Source organism: Anser cygnoides, chromosome 3 (genome assembly GCF_040182565.1).
Source record: "Anser cygnoides isolate HZ-2024a breed goose chromosome 3, Taihu_goose_T2T_genome, whole genome shotgun sequence".
Taxonomy (NCBI): Eukaryota; Metazoa; Chordata; class Aves; order Anseriformes; family Anatidae; genus Anser; species Anser cygnoides.
In genome coordinates, this window is record NC_089875.1 from 41103105 (window position 1) to 41117550 (window position 14446).

The 14446-nt window shown below is 37.2% G+C and overlaps 1 long non-coding RNA gene across 1 annotated transcript; it reads right to left on the reverse strand.

Annotated features, from left to right (window-relative positions):
- Positions 1 to 7170: 7170 nt before the first annotated feature.
- Positions 7171 to 13944, reverse strand: LOC136790255 (uncharacterized). Its single transcript, XR_010829795.1, has 3 exons — positions 13765 to 13944; positions 11959 to 12057; positions 7171 to 7212 (listed from the first exon to the last, which is right to left on the reverse strand). It is a non-coding gene; the product is annotated as an uncharacterized lncRNA (long non-coding RNA).
- Between the last annotated feature and the right edge of the window lie 502 nt (positions 13945 to 14446).

Genomic DNA, 14446 nt, shown 5'->3' on the forward strand with positions numbered 1-14446 from the left:
CTTGTGATTTTTTTGTTTGCTTGTTTGTTTTGTTTTTTTTTTTTGGTTGGTTGGTTGGTTGGTTGGCTGGCTGGTTGGTTGGTTGGTTAGTTTGGTTTAGTTTTTGCCCTTCATATGTTCTCCCCGTGAGATACATGCTTAGAGATATCAGTCAGAAGCAAAGAAGGAAGGTTCATTTAAAGCCTAATAACTACTGCTCCATAAGATGCCTTATCTCTACACAGTTGCTCTAGATGGAAAGAAGATGTAAGGCAGTTAATCTATAATAAGTATATTAGAGTAATTATTCCTTTATAGCTATTTAATATTCCCATAAATACAGTCTTCTAGCTTCTAGCTTTTACAAGGTTTCAAAACACCTTTATTCATGTTATTTGTCCTCCTTGTCTCTTTTATATGTATGGAAGTTACCCACATGAACAAGTGAGAACTCCTGCACTGTCTCTGCAAAGGCACTGAGGCTACAGCATACCTCCCTGTTCAAATGATAAAAAATAGAGCTTTTAATTTTCTAATTTTCTAATTTTTTAATTTAGAGCTTTTAAATTTTCTGTGAATAAATTGGAATTGTGCGGAAACCGGCCACACAATCCTGTGAGATTTATTAATGATCAATTACTCTCAATAAAATAGTATTCCTTGGGAAAGTATCACTGTGAAGACTACATAATGATCTTACTTATAAAGCTAGAAGAAAAATATTCAAGCTCATGTGGGTTTTATTTTCAGATACATTTATTCAGTTTAAAAGCCAGTTAAAAGTCATGAGTGAATATAAGAAAACAGGTGTGAATTCATCCAGTCTACTTATAGACTAATTCTATTCAAAAATTCCTAACATAAAGTATCAGACAAGCCCATGGCTAAAATACGGGGGACATCGCGTGGGAAATTTTTTTGTGTGTGTATTCTTTTTTCCAAAGTGCTTAGCATAAGCCTAGGTTTCCACTGATTTGAACATATCCTCAGAGTTAAGCTCTTGCTGAAGTGTTTCCCTGAATTGAAGCCAAATTGAGGGATATAAAAAACTATTAAAGTGGGAAACTCACAGTAATTTGAAATCCATCTAGCATGTGCTCCTGGAGATTTTGTGAAGCTTTGGTTTAATACCTGTGTAGTTCTGACACTAGTATGGTAGCACCACAGAATAAACCTGTGAAAGGTAGGAAAATTAAAGTCTAAGACATGGATCCAGCAATTGAACTATGGTTTATTTCATGCCCCTCAAAAGCCAAATCTAATTTACATGGGCTAGAAAAATAAGAATAGAATGAATAAAAAGTTGAATATGAGACAAAAAGCATCAGAAAATGAGAGTATATACCAATGATGTTATAATACAAGAAATCCCAGCTTCTTTAAAATGAATATTTTTCTTTGTTTCATGGAACAAGTCATCTAACAAAGAAGAACCTAGTTGTGTCATAAACGATGGCTGATTTTTAAATATGTGTGAATTTATGTTAGTTTATAATAATCTTGGTTATGTGGCCTACCTTTTCATTCAAAATATTCAATTCTATCTGCTAGGACAGCTGCTGTGATTTGAAATGGTGTCTGTCCAATCTGAAAAGATTGAAACAAAAAGAAGTGACATAGATCTTCAGCCACTTTGATACTTACTTAAAAGAAATTTTTCTTTCAAAACAATATGTTGTCATAATGCAGCTTCACAGTAGGCCAGACATCGTAGACGGCAGACACGCTAAATATAATGGCTAGTCTGTGAAGCTTGTGTTTATAATTTAATATCAAGATTTTACTTAAGTACCTGGTCAGCTGCCACAATTAAAGTTTTATAATCTATTTCAATTCCATCCTCATTACTTACTTGCTGCTTTCTGAAAGTTTCATCTCACATAGCAGAATTTCACAAATTCAGTTTCTTCTGAAAGATTGGAGCTACACTCCAAAGTTGAAACTAAAACTTGTAAAGCCTTAAAGGACCCTCTGAATGCTCAATAGTTTCTTTCTCAGAAAGCAACCAAAGCAGAGCAGTTGTGTTTCATCGTGGGTATCATAAATTTAGTTCAGTGAATTATTATTCTGTGCTTCACAGGGATTTAGAAACACTCCAGTCATCTTTACATAGCCCAGTGCAAAATAATTAAATAAATATTTTTTTTAAAATGTATTTCCTTACTTTCAAGATGATGGTAGACATCATGATGATAGTGGAACAGAAACATGTAAAAAGACTAAGGTAAGAAGGTTGTGAAAATGAGTAGGTGATGAGTAGGTGAACAAGAGCTAGAAATGGCATGGTATTTTCCCTCTTTTTAAGGGGCTAAGAAGACATTTGGGGAGAACCTCCTTTTTTTTTTTTTTTTTTTTTTTTTTTCAGCTTTAGCATCTCTGGTTGTACTTCTGCCTCACTGTTGCATTGTTGCAACACTTAACCTTACTGCATTCTTCTATGAATTAGGAAAAACCCTAGTGATAATGGGCAGAAGATAAGCTATTTCTCATGCAAATACAAACACTATAATCTACCAGTGCTGTCTGTGCCACCAAATTTGGACTGCTATGTGACAAGCCCTGTGGAGCACCAGTTGCTGCTTGCGACACAGACTCAGAGTCCAACCTCCACTGCCCTGGCACGCAGCAGTCATTAGCTGCACTCACGGCAGCACCCATGGCTGTGTCATCTTCATAGCAACACTGTACAAAATACTCCAGGAGAGGAAAAAAAGCCACATCAAGAACCCAAACGCAGCCATATGATTTTAACACTACCTAACATACACAGGTAAGTGTGAACTGTGCGGGTAAATGAGCTACCACTGGGACTGTCTGAGACCTTTAGAGTCTATCTGTAAATGGGACTGGAGGCACAGATATGAAGTTAGTTTCTCTTATCTTTGTAAATTACCTCTGTATGCAAAATTCAGCATCACAATTATTCTCAGTAACAATGCTTTTACCCAGCTTGGAGGAGCTTATTTTGTTCCAGAAAACTACTCAAACATGATGCAAAGGAATAAGCATAAAGGAACATATCCCACTTTGATTTGAATAGGTATCAACCCCAAGTTAAAAAAAAAAAAAAAAAAAAAACAAACACCTTTGACTGCAGAATAGTTATTGTAATAGTAAAAGACTGTTCCATACTGATAGCAATTTATACAAGATTGCTATACACCCTACAGCAATTTTCTTCTTCCTTTAGCTTCAAATGTACTGAAACAGTGCACAATTTTTTAGAACTCCATGCATATAGAGTCCAGCTCAAAAAAAATATAAGGGATAGTAATAGCTTACAATTATTTTAAACATAAAAAATACCTTCCTCACCACATACTTTCATCAAAATATTTACAGATTTTTTTCTTGACCACAAAGCTAGTCTTTTCTGCACATTGACTGTATTCAAAAAGGCTTTAAGGCCATGTCACTTCCTGCAAATAAATTAAATTCATGAGCAAGCCAAAGAAATGATTAGCATGAAATAAATATCATGCTGTTCTCTTGATTATAGGGAAATCTGAGAGAATTCATTTGAAAAGTCTCTCTGTGGGATACAGCAGGGGAGCTCAGCATCAAAAATATGTTGAATAGCAGTAAAACAAGATTCTTTTTTGTTCCCCCTAAATATATATCATACCTCCAAAATATATAAGTTTCTCTATCCCTTTTGGTAAGGCATTAAGAATATGTTACTGTACTGTTAAAATAATAATAATAAATGCATGAAAAAAAATCTAAAAGAAAATATTGTCTTCCTTTGCCCCCCTTTCTCTCTTGCATATTTTGACTAACCTAATTTAACATCTGTAATTTATGAGCTTACAGCTTACACCTAAAAATGGAAATCAAGATGAAAAAGCTCCATGTGTCAAAGGTGAGCTACACTGTACTGGTGCAGATTTATTCCTCTTCAGCCTTAGAACCACTGAACTCTCTCCATGAACAGTTGTATTTCTGTTTTAATCAGAAAATGACCCAGAAGCAGATTCAGGGGCTCTGTGGCGTTCCAGGTCTGGTTTAGGTTATTCGAATATTCTTGCTGAGCATGATAGCATGCCTCTGGGATAGAGGAGTACAGACACATAAAAACTTCCAGAGCTCCTGCTGAGCCAGTGTTGGGCCTGGAATAAACACCAAAAATTGTTGCCTGCCACAAGAGCTTGGTTTTTTTATAATTACTTAGTCTGTAAGAGAATTTGTAAGAAAAACATCATAAGGTCCTCTGCAGTATCCTTTCTTTTTCATTTTGTATTATCTTCCTCATAGTCTTTATTGTGAGTTTTATTGTGAACTGGTGAGCAGCATTCAGACGCACACAGAGAACATCTCTCCACCCTTCCTCCTTGACTATGTAGCCCTTCTGTCTCTCCTTTCTATTTCAAGCAAAGCAATTCAACTTGAATACGTGAAGTGAGTGTCCATGAGACATAGGAGATCAAGAGGTTTTACAGCCCCATGGCTGAAAGAAATTTTGCTCTACTGGCAACTGAATACCTTCCTGTAGTAAGAATCAAAGGTGCTCTTTAGAAGGAGCTTAGACCTCTCTTTGGGAAGCCTTGAGTAAAGTTAAAAGGTATATGTAGAAGCACATGTTTTTATGTGTTTTGGTGTCATAGCCTATGCATATAGTAAGTCTTTTTGTATACCAGCAATCTGCATGCACTTCCCAAGTGATCCCTAGTAGTTGTGACATAAAAATGTTTTAACATGTACATATGCATGATTTCTTTCCCCTATTGCCACTTCTAAGCTGTTTTTGAGGTAAGGCAATCTGAGCAGAGCCAAGATCAACCTGAGCTTGGCACGCTAGAACTGCGATATTACTTTTTCCTCACCATCTGTTACTGTGATCCAAGGATAGAAATGATTAAGTTAAAGATTTTTTCTCACAATAAAATAAAATAAAATAAAATGAAATAAAATAATAAAATAAAATAATAAAATAAAATAAATCATATATTACATCATAAAAGCAACAACTTCCAGATACCTTTCATGCTCTTCCTGAGGAAAACCACACTAACTTCATAGCAGCAAGGATACCAAGATATTCAGAAAGAATAAACAGGTCCAATCCCCCTCCTCCTTTAACTTCCGTTCCAGATTCTGCAGCTGAGCCTGGTCCCCTGGTAACAGCCCTAGCACAGATCAACCGTACCAATGGGGATGTATGACTGAATAAAAACAGGATAAATTTATTAAAGGCTTTCTAAATATTGCTTTCCTTTGTGAGCATTTGTAAAACACCTTGGAGGTGTTTTCCAGTCAAAGCTGAGAGAACATAGGGAAAGGAAGGACTTGCAATTAGAAATGAGAACACAACAGAGGTTTTCTTGAACTTACTGTAAAACAGAAGCCAGAAAGAAAGAAGAGTCCCCACTAAACTGACTGGAGAATAAACATGCTACTATGCTTTAATATTTTTCAATTTCAGTTTCTTCCCAATAAGAGCTGAAGAACAGTGTGACAGGGTGCAACAGAGGACATTATGTTTCTCTTTTAATTGCAACCACTACATAGAAATTGGATGGTAAGATAGAAAAAGGAGATAGATATGACTATGAAGAACACAGCTATAAGAAAACAACTTCAACATTATTTTGACATAAAACAATAACAATCTCCCCTTATTTATGGTGTCAACAATGAATTATCCTTTGGTACTACTGTTACAGCAATGAAAAATATATTTTACTTCAGTTTCAGTTATTCACATAATACATCATCATTTGCTAAGAAATTGAAGTATTTAATAGGAAGTAAGAAAGATGAATAAATGTACTAAGTACAAAGAAAAAAAATGCATTGAGCTAAAAAAAAATCAGTGAACTCCAATTCCAGGTGACTTAGATACATTTATTTAAAAAAATCTCAAAAAAGAAAAGATGATAAAAAATAAAAAATAAATGAATCTAAGCCTTGCTGACACTAGATATTATCACAATGCTAAGCTAACTTGGGATTGCATTCTATTATACAGATGTGATTATATGAATCATGCTGTGGTGTGGATGCTTTCTGTCCCTCAGACAAGTGGCAGTATTTATGCAATTAAGTGAAAGACAAATAGTAGAGGAAGATAACAAATATGAACTCTGATGGGCTTTTTTTTAAATAAATAAATAAATAAATAAAAAGATGTAAAGCTTTGCTTTAAAATATCCTAAACCCATTATTTCCACCGTACTCTAAAATTACTAGTTACATGCTTCAGTTGTATATCCTGAATGTTTCTACAATTCATAGAAATGGCCCAGGTGATTTAGGACAGGTGTAGCTGCTTGCCAACAGACAACTTACAGGTTAGACCTGCACAGGTTTAAGAATAAGATGAAAGCAAAAAAATTTCTTCTTCTCCTCCTACTTCCACCTGTAGCCTAATGTCATTTTCTGGGCTAATCATAAGCTCCTTTTGGTTTCAATCCACTTTCAACTTGGCTGTCAGTGAAATCATCTCCAGGACCAGCTCCAAGACTAACAAACATTTCCAATAGCCTGGCTTGCCTTTGGCAGAAGAATTTCTTGAGTCAGGTTCACTCCAAAGCACTCACTGACTAGAACAGCTCTCATCTGGCACCCAAGATCTGAGACATTCAGTGGGTGAATGGGTGTCAACCACTTCCTAAGGAAAAAATGACACCATTTAAGTTAAGGAAAGAATTGCCAGGCTTTCTCTTTTAAACATATGTTTATATAAAATAGAAGTATGTATACAGACGATAAGCTTTTCAGTATATCATATGCTTTCATTCTGTCTGTCTGCATAACTAAAAAATTATTTCAGCAGGAGTTTCAGAGGAAGGTGACAAAAATCTGTGAAAAGAAGATGGAAGCATATTTAAATTTAAGTATGAATATCTAACAAGATTTTTACTGGCAACTTATAACATTTGATAAGAAGGTATATTTCAGCCATACTAGAAGAACTAAATATTTTGAATCTTACCATTTGAATCATTTAAATGAAAGCCCCCCTTTTGGACTTAATAGAAATGAATATCCTGACCCTGAATTCACATGATTGTAATAGGGTTTGTGATATTGGTTTTCAGGGAAATGGTATTGGCCATTGTCATTTTTAATGCTCAATTTGCTCGTCAAAGCAAAGGTGAAAAACAGAGGATAAATGAAAATGTATATTAAGTATCTCTAGCATACTTTTTGTTTGAAAAAATCAGCTATTTTGATTTTTATGTTTCTTACCAAACAGCAGAAATGTGCTTACAGAGACAGCAAACTGAATCCCTGCAAGTAAAACAAGAAGTGAGATTTAATGCACCATCGACATACTCCTCAGTTTAGCTCTTTCCTCCACTCATGATGTGATAGCATCAAACATGTTTTGTTTTAGATATTGTGCAACTTCACCAAGCTTCCAAGATTAAGAGATTGCAAAGCCTACTCACAGACTCCTCTTCTCCCTCCAACCTCCATCCCCACCAGGATGCCTCTGATCAGGGCATGCAAGTGTGGTGCTGCCTGGGTGCACAAGGAGAGGAATACGTGGGCACTTTGAGACAAATCACAGAAATGTGTTTTGAAATCCATTGTCTGGAAATATACTCTCAGAAAACTGCAAGAGCTGAAAGTTCATGAGAAACAAACCCAAACATAATTTAAAGGTGGATGAACAGAATTCGTTGTAATCTAGTAATAGTGGAAATATTTTGGCTATGTTAACTCTACTTGACAATCACCATGTCATACGGATGAAAGTGAGTTTGTTAATATACGTAATTTCTTCATGGACAGGGTGGTGAAGAATTCTAACGGGCCGACCGGGGAAGTGGTGAGGGTCTCCATCCCTGGAGGTATTTGAGAGATATGTGGACATGGCACTAAGATACATGTTGTTGTGATGGGAATTAGTAGGTTGGGCTGACAGTTGGACTTAATGATCTTGAAGGTCTTTTCCAACCTAAATTACTCTATGATTCTGTTTTCAACAACCTGCACTGGCTTCAGAACAACAGTATCTGACCATTCCACAGAGTTTCTTTCTGTTAAAATGCAGTTTCACAGAAGGCAAGAACTTATCTCAAATACCTACTTGCGTGATTTTCTGCCTGTAGATGAATTTTGTAAGTTAATTATTAAAAATGTTAGAAAGGTATTAGTGCTACACTGTGAACTAAAATGATAGATTGATAGAAAGTATCAACCAAGAAAAGTGATCTGACTGACCACTCAACCCGATAGCTTAGAGTCCCATATCTGTCTTTCCCGCTCCAGATTCTTCTGGTGTATAAAGTCTGAGTCTTTGCCTCTACCCAGAGAGGTAATACACCAAGAAATTAAATGAACATCTACTGTGGCAAAATTTACACATAGGCACATCTCTCACAGACCTTCCTTGGCAGTATCCTCTGAGCCCTGCTAGAAGGAAAACATTACTAGAAGGTGGGTCATGAAAGTCTTAGTTCAGATTCTGTATCTTCTACAGGTCATATCATTCTTGTACAAAAATAATCTGTTTTCTATATTCCTCATACCCTAACGTAATGCAACAGGAGAACTTAACACTTCTGGAACTCACTGTGATTATGATAGAGATTTGGTTTGTAGTGTCAGGAAGGTAAATACAAACAGCATTATGGAGAGATTTGCTTTTCCTGTTATGAAATAAGTTACAAAGAGCCCCTGGACAAGTTGTAACACATTAAAGAATGTAGATTAAGTGAATGAGAAGAGAGAAGGCTAAAGAAATATATTATATTATTAGAACGTTCTCTCCTGATCCCAGGAAAAAAAAAAAATTAATACACTGATGGCTCAAAAGTCAACTGGTCACCTGCCAGCCAGCCTGCTTTGCCACCTCTGGTCTGCCAACACAACTGAATTTCTAGCTCTCCCAGCTCAATTGCTTCTAACAAAATGAGTTTTATTTATTTATTTATTTATTTAAACTACATGAGGGAACTAATGGGGAGAAACATGAAGCAGGAAATAGGCAGGAATTTTTCAGCAACCTTCACTGCTGCAGCACATCAAATGTTTTCTGTTTCTGCAGGAAATTAATGCCCCCCATTTAATTGTCTCCCTTGAGAATTGCAACACTTGCTTTTCAGGAGCTCTGATAAGGTGCTCTTCCAAAGTAAAATGCTCCTGTTGATGTTTCTCTGAAATGCATCAAAAGATAAACAAACTCTCAACTCATTTTCACCAAGGCTTGGTATAAAGTCCAACTTCTCTGCCTCCACCTTCACTATGGGAAAATAAATAAATAAATGGATCCCTCTTAGGCACGAATTTCTGCATACATTGGTACCATAAAAATGAATTATAAAATATGAACAAAAAAACTCATGAATTGTGTACAGTAAAAGGGAACACTCATTTGCATACATTATGTAGTAATGCCAGTAATAACTCCATTCTGTTTAGTTAAAAATAAGTCCTAATTTTAGATTTTACAAAGCTAATTAATAAGTCACTGATCAACTCACAGCTGGAAACAAGATCAGCTGCCTTTCGTAGCCTGTTTGCTGCGGTCAAGACACTCATTCAAACAAAAACATTTACATAAATGGCAGTTACACAAGCAACCTCCCCATAGAACCTCTGAAAGCAATTTCTAATGGTTTTGTTTGTTTTCCAAAGAACTGTTTTATTCCAGCTCTCTCAGAGAGAGCACTTATCAGCTTGTAATGATTTCTAAACATAAGGCCATTCTTTCATGTCTGGAATTTGTCTCTGCATTGTTCAGAGCTGAAACCTAGCTAAGTCATATCTCACTTTTCATTTTCGTAGAATCATAAAACCATAGAATAGCTCAGGTTGGAAGGGACCTTAAAGACCATCTAGTTGCAACCTCCATGCCATAGGCACGGATGTCACTCTCTAGATCACGTTGCCAGGGCCTCATCTAACCCGGTCTTAAAAAACCTCCAGGGAAGGGGCATCCACAGCTTCTCCTGGCAACGTAGTGCATCACCAGCCTCTGAGTGAAGAATTTCCTCCTAACCGCTAATCTAAATCTTCCCACTTTTAGCTTAAAACCATTCCTCCTTGTCCTGTAACTATCTGATTGAGAAAAAGGTGTCTCTACATCTTTTTTATAAACCCCCTTTAAATACTGAAAATCCACAATGAGGTCATTCCTGAGCCTTCTCTTCTTTAGGCTGAATAGCCACAGCTCTCTCGGCCTTTCTTCATAAAAGAGGTGCTCCGGCCCTCTGATCATCTTTGTAGCCTTCCTCTGGACCTATTCTAACAGGTCAACAATCTTCTTGTGCTGGGGGCCCCAGACCTGGATGCAGTACTCCCAGTGGGGCCTCACAAGGGCAGAGCAGGTCTCCCTCCACCTGCTAGCCACTCCTCTTTTGATGCAGCCCAGGATGTATTTGGTCTTCTGGGCTGCAAGCACGTACTGCTGATTTTCACTAATGAGTGAGTACAAAACAAAAAAAATAAAGCAAAGGATTTAACATTCTGGTCTGCTTGGCCATAAAAATATCAACCTATATCAGGATCCTTGTTATCCTAGTGTCAACTACAAGAGAGAGAACTGGATTTTCTCAGTTAGTCAGTTTTACAGAATCTGATTTATAATGTGATCACCTCTTAAATGTCCATGGTAGATCTTATCTCACCAGGATGGTGCTGTGTACACTATAAAAGTGGGTTTATGAACTTTGGAAGTGTAAAGTGTAAAGTAAGGCTCATAAACACATAGTTTTCCTACAATAGGATCCTACTAACTAGAATTGAACAAACAAACCAAAAATCATAAAATCTCTTAAATATATATCTGTTATTTGAGATGACACTCCTGGTCTGGTTAAACTAAAATTCCTATTCCAGGAATTTACTTTGCAACTGTTCTGGGTTCTCTTGCTCTGCTTGGTTCTAACATACTTACCAACCGCTCCAGTTATTGCATTTTTTCAGTACGATTTGGCAATGTTCTCTTTGGCTTTTGTCTGTATAGGGGCAACTTAATATAGAAGGGGCAACAAAGTAAGAAATAATCACAGACAGACTTTTTCTGGATGATTGGAACTATACCGTTTGCCTTTAGTTCTGTTAGTGTAAGGCTTTGAATCCCAAGCAGAAGCCAACAGCTGGCACAGTGCAGATGACCAGATGACAGTGCATTCCCCAGAAGTCTTGCCGAGCCAGTGTACACATATATTTTTCTGGCACATGTGCCAGTTAAAGAGATTAATGCTCACAACTGACCTCAGCTGGAAGACACTTCTCAGTTCCATCTGCTGACCAGACTTTCTGAGGCAATCACTTCATTATTTGTTTTAGACAAAATGAGTTAGGTCAAAGCAATCAAAACACAGTATGTATGCAAGCTAAGTCGTTTGAATTGGAGCAAGTATGAGAGGAAACAGACAAGCAACTTTATTGGCATATGAGGTAAAAGTGGTTTCTGAAAGAAAGCTTATATTGAACAGCTATGGCAGTAACATAAATAATATTGCCACGGGTTTTGATTTATATAGTCATCTGTATATAATCACAAATAAGGGAACTCATTGTCTTTAGAGCATGCATATGGGTTGCAGGAGACCAGAGCTATGACCAAAGTGCCACCTTTGCCTCAGCGTGCCCTAGAGATCAGTGTTTTCAAAGCTACTAACCCCTTTGAAACTAGTCAATATTCACCTATAAAAACTTCAGTGGTGTTTGTTTTTTAACAACAAAAGTCATTGGGTTCTCCATGTCATGCCTTAACCACACCTGGTGTGGAGTCTCTGGAGGCTGAAGTACAGAGCCTCATCCCCCACCACAGGAGCAGCAGAGTGGCCGCTCCCGTTTCCCTCTTGTACAAGCTTCATTAGGAGCTCCACAAGTCAAAAACAAGGTGTGGGGCTTCACTGTGACCCTTCACAACTATCATACCTTTCAGTAAATCAAAATTGCAGGGACTGGCACACCACTACCATGTAAAACGTGAATTCTCCCATGTCAGGGGAACTCCCTCACATAGCACAGAAAGGGAAGGATGACAGCAGAGACTTCATCCCAAAATAAACTTACCAATTCCAGAGATCAAACTGCTTGCTTTCTGGCAGTAAGTCATGCTTCATTTGCCTCTGGCTGCTTGTAGGGAAGGTGAATGACAGCCCCAGGCACGGCCTGTGGATGGACATTTGTTACAGCAATTATGTTCAAGAGTAGCTTCATTTTAAATAACTAGAAAAGCCTATGAAAAGTCAGTCTGGCATGTCAAATTAGCTATAGAGGCTGGTGTCAGCTTTGTGATCTTAGACAAAGATTTTTGTATTTTTCCTTTAAAATTAATAATAATTTTTAAAAAGTCAAAGCACATGCTGACCCACATTCCCTTGTAAACTTCTGGCAGCTTTCCATTACTCCAACAACATGAACCAGCTGTAAACTCTGATGGAGAACCAAACAGCCAGAGCATACTGATAAACCAGATCCCCAGTATTTTGCCATGTTTGTTTGCTCTCAGCAGTGTATTATTTACAATTTGCCAAGACTAACCCAGTCATAAATACAGAACGCAATCATTCTGCATGTACTGTGGTTATGTTTTAATCTTTGATCACATCTGCATCAGGCAAAATATTTTATTTATTTCACAGGAATCTTTGAACCTTATATTTGAATTCCACCACCTCCTATAAAGCTGTGTGAATACTGAAGAAGTATTTGACAGTAACAGAATGATCAAAGATTCAAAATCACAGTTTAGAGCACTTTTTAATTAGTGGGGTCAAGGAGATCAATGTTTCAGTAACTTGACACTACTGCTGAGCTACTAAGTACTGTTAGTCCCTGCCTGGCCCTGGCCTTCCTGCAGAAAGGAGACATCTCCCTGTCCCACCGGGTAACACTGTGGTTTCCAAAATAACAAGCAGAGAGGGATGTTTAAAAAGGATGTTAATTTTAAATGGGATTTAAGAGTAAAAATGTAACTCCTCAGAGCCACTTTGAAAATATGACCCTGGGACAGCCCTGTAGCTTGAACACGCAAAGTTGTTTGACCAGAGTTTCTGGTACAGTCTTATGGCGCTCGACCTCTTCCTTATCCTTCTCTGTAAAGACGATGTTTAATAATTTAGGGAAAGGTAATCTCACAAGCTCAAGAGATCCTGGCAGATATTAGAAACAGACTGTCTCCCCATTTTCTAACAAGAAAGCAAAGAGCCAAGTAAATGTTTAAAGATCTTAAACTTACTGAAACACACATACCCAGCGCCTGCCAGAATAATGGGGGAGAATTTAACCAGGAGGGGTCATGATGGCCAGAAATTTTCTTTACCAGCATGGCCCAGGGGATTTGTGCTGCCAGCCATTTGACAGCTCGGCTGTGGAGCAGCTGGATCCCACCCTGACTTTGTACAGAACAGATGCAAATCACAAAGGAGGCCAAGCACAACTAAGAAATAAAATAATGAGAGTCACTTGCATAATTTCTGAGGTAAATAAACCATGGTTTTGGCTAAGTGTGGGGACACTCACACCATTTGAACATAACCAGCTGGGGTCTGGAGACAGCACAGCCATGGTTTGCAGTAGGTAACAGAAACCATTCCAGGTTTTTCTTAGCACAGAGGTTTCTCGATCCTGTGGACATGCCCTCACAGATTTTCTGTAAGTCACTGTTCAAAATCATTGTTTTTTTTTCTGTTTGTTTGTTTGTTTTTAATTAGGTTACCAAAGTATATCAGTTTCCAGTCATAGCACCTCCTCTACTAGATGCTGGCACATAGAGAAAAAGGTGGGGTCTCAGATCATTTTCCCCCATAGGAACAAGGGTATTAAATCCCACCTAGACCTAGCTCATAGTGTCACTGACTCAAATTAATTGCTCACCACAAGCTGGCCATCTGGCATCTATGAGCAACATGTGGAAGTAGCTACTTTTTTCACATTTATTCTCTCTTGAGACCACTAACTTGTTCATAGAAATGGTGAGTGGCATGTCCCACATTTTAAGTCTTTCCAGATCATGTTTCCATTATACCAACAGCATTGGTATGGTATTGGTACAGCATTTCCTGTAGAGGAAAGAATTATTTTCACAATTAATACTAGAGTAGAAATCAAGAAGAAGTAAAAGAAATTTAAAATGAATGAAAGCAAACACTAATGCAAAAGTTAAGCCTTCTTTCTCAGAAGAATCACATTACCTTTCATCTACGTATCAGATAAACATCTTCCCCAATACCAGACACATTGCTTGATAAAAATTTTCCAGTCCTTCAAACAAGAGTGAATTTCTTATAGTTCACAACCTATATCCAGTGGCTTGGATTTAGGACTAAATACATTTGTAAATAAATAAATAAATAAATAAATAAATAAATAAATAAATAAATAAATAAAGCGTTGTAATAATTTCATTCTTTCTCTCTCAATACACAGCAATCTGGTAAATTTCCATCCTTAGTGTATCCAGTGTATCTGGCTAATGAATACCCAGTGCTTTCTCCCAGTTTTCTATTCAAATTTCAACTACTGGTTTAACAAGTTTCATAATACAGTCTTTTTGTAT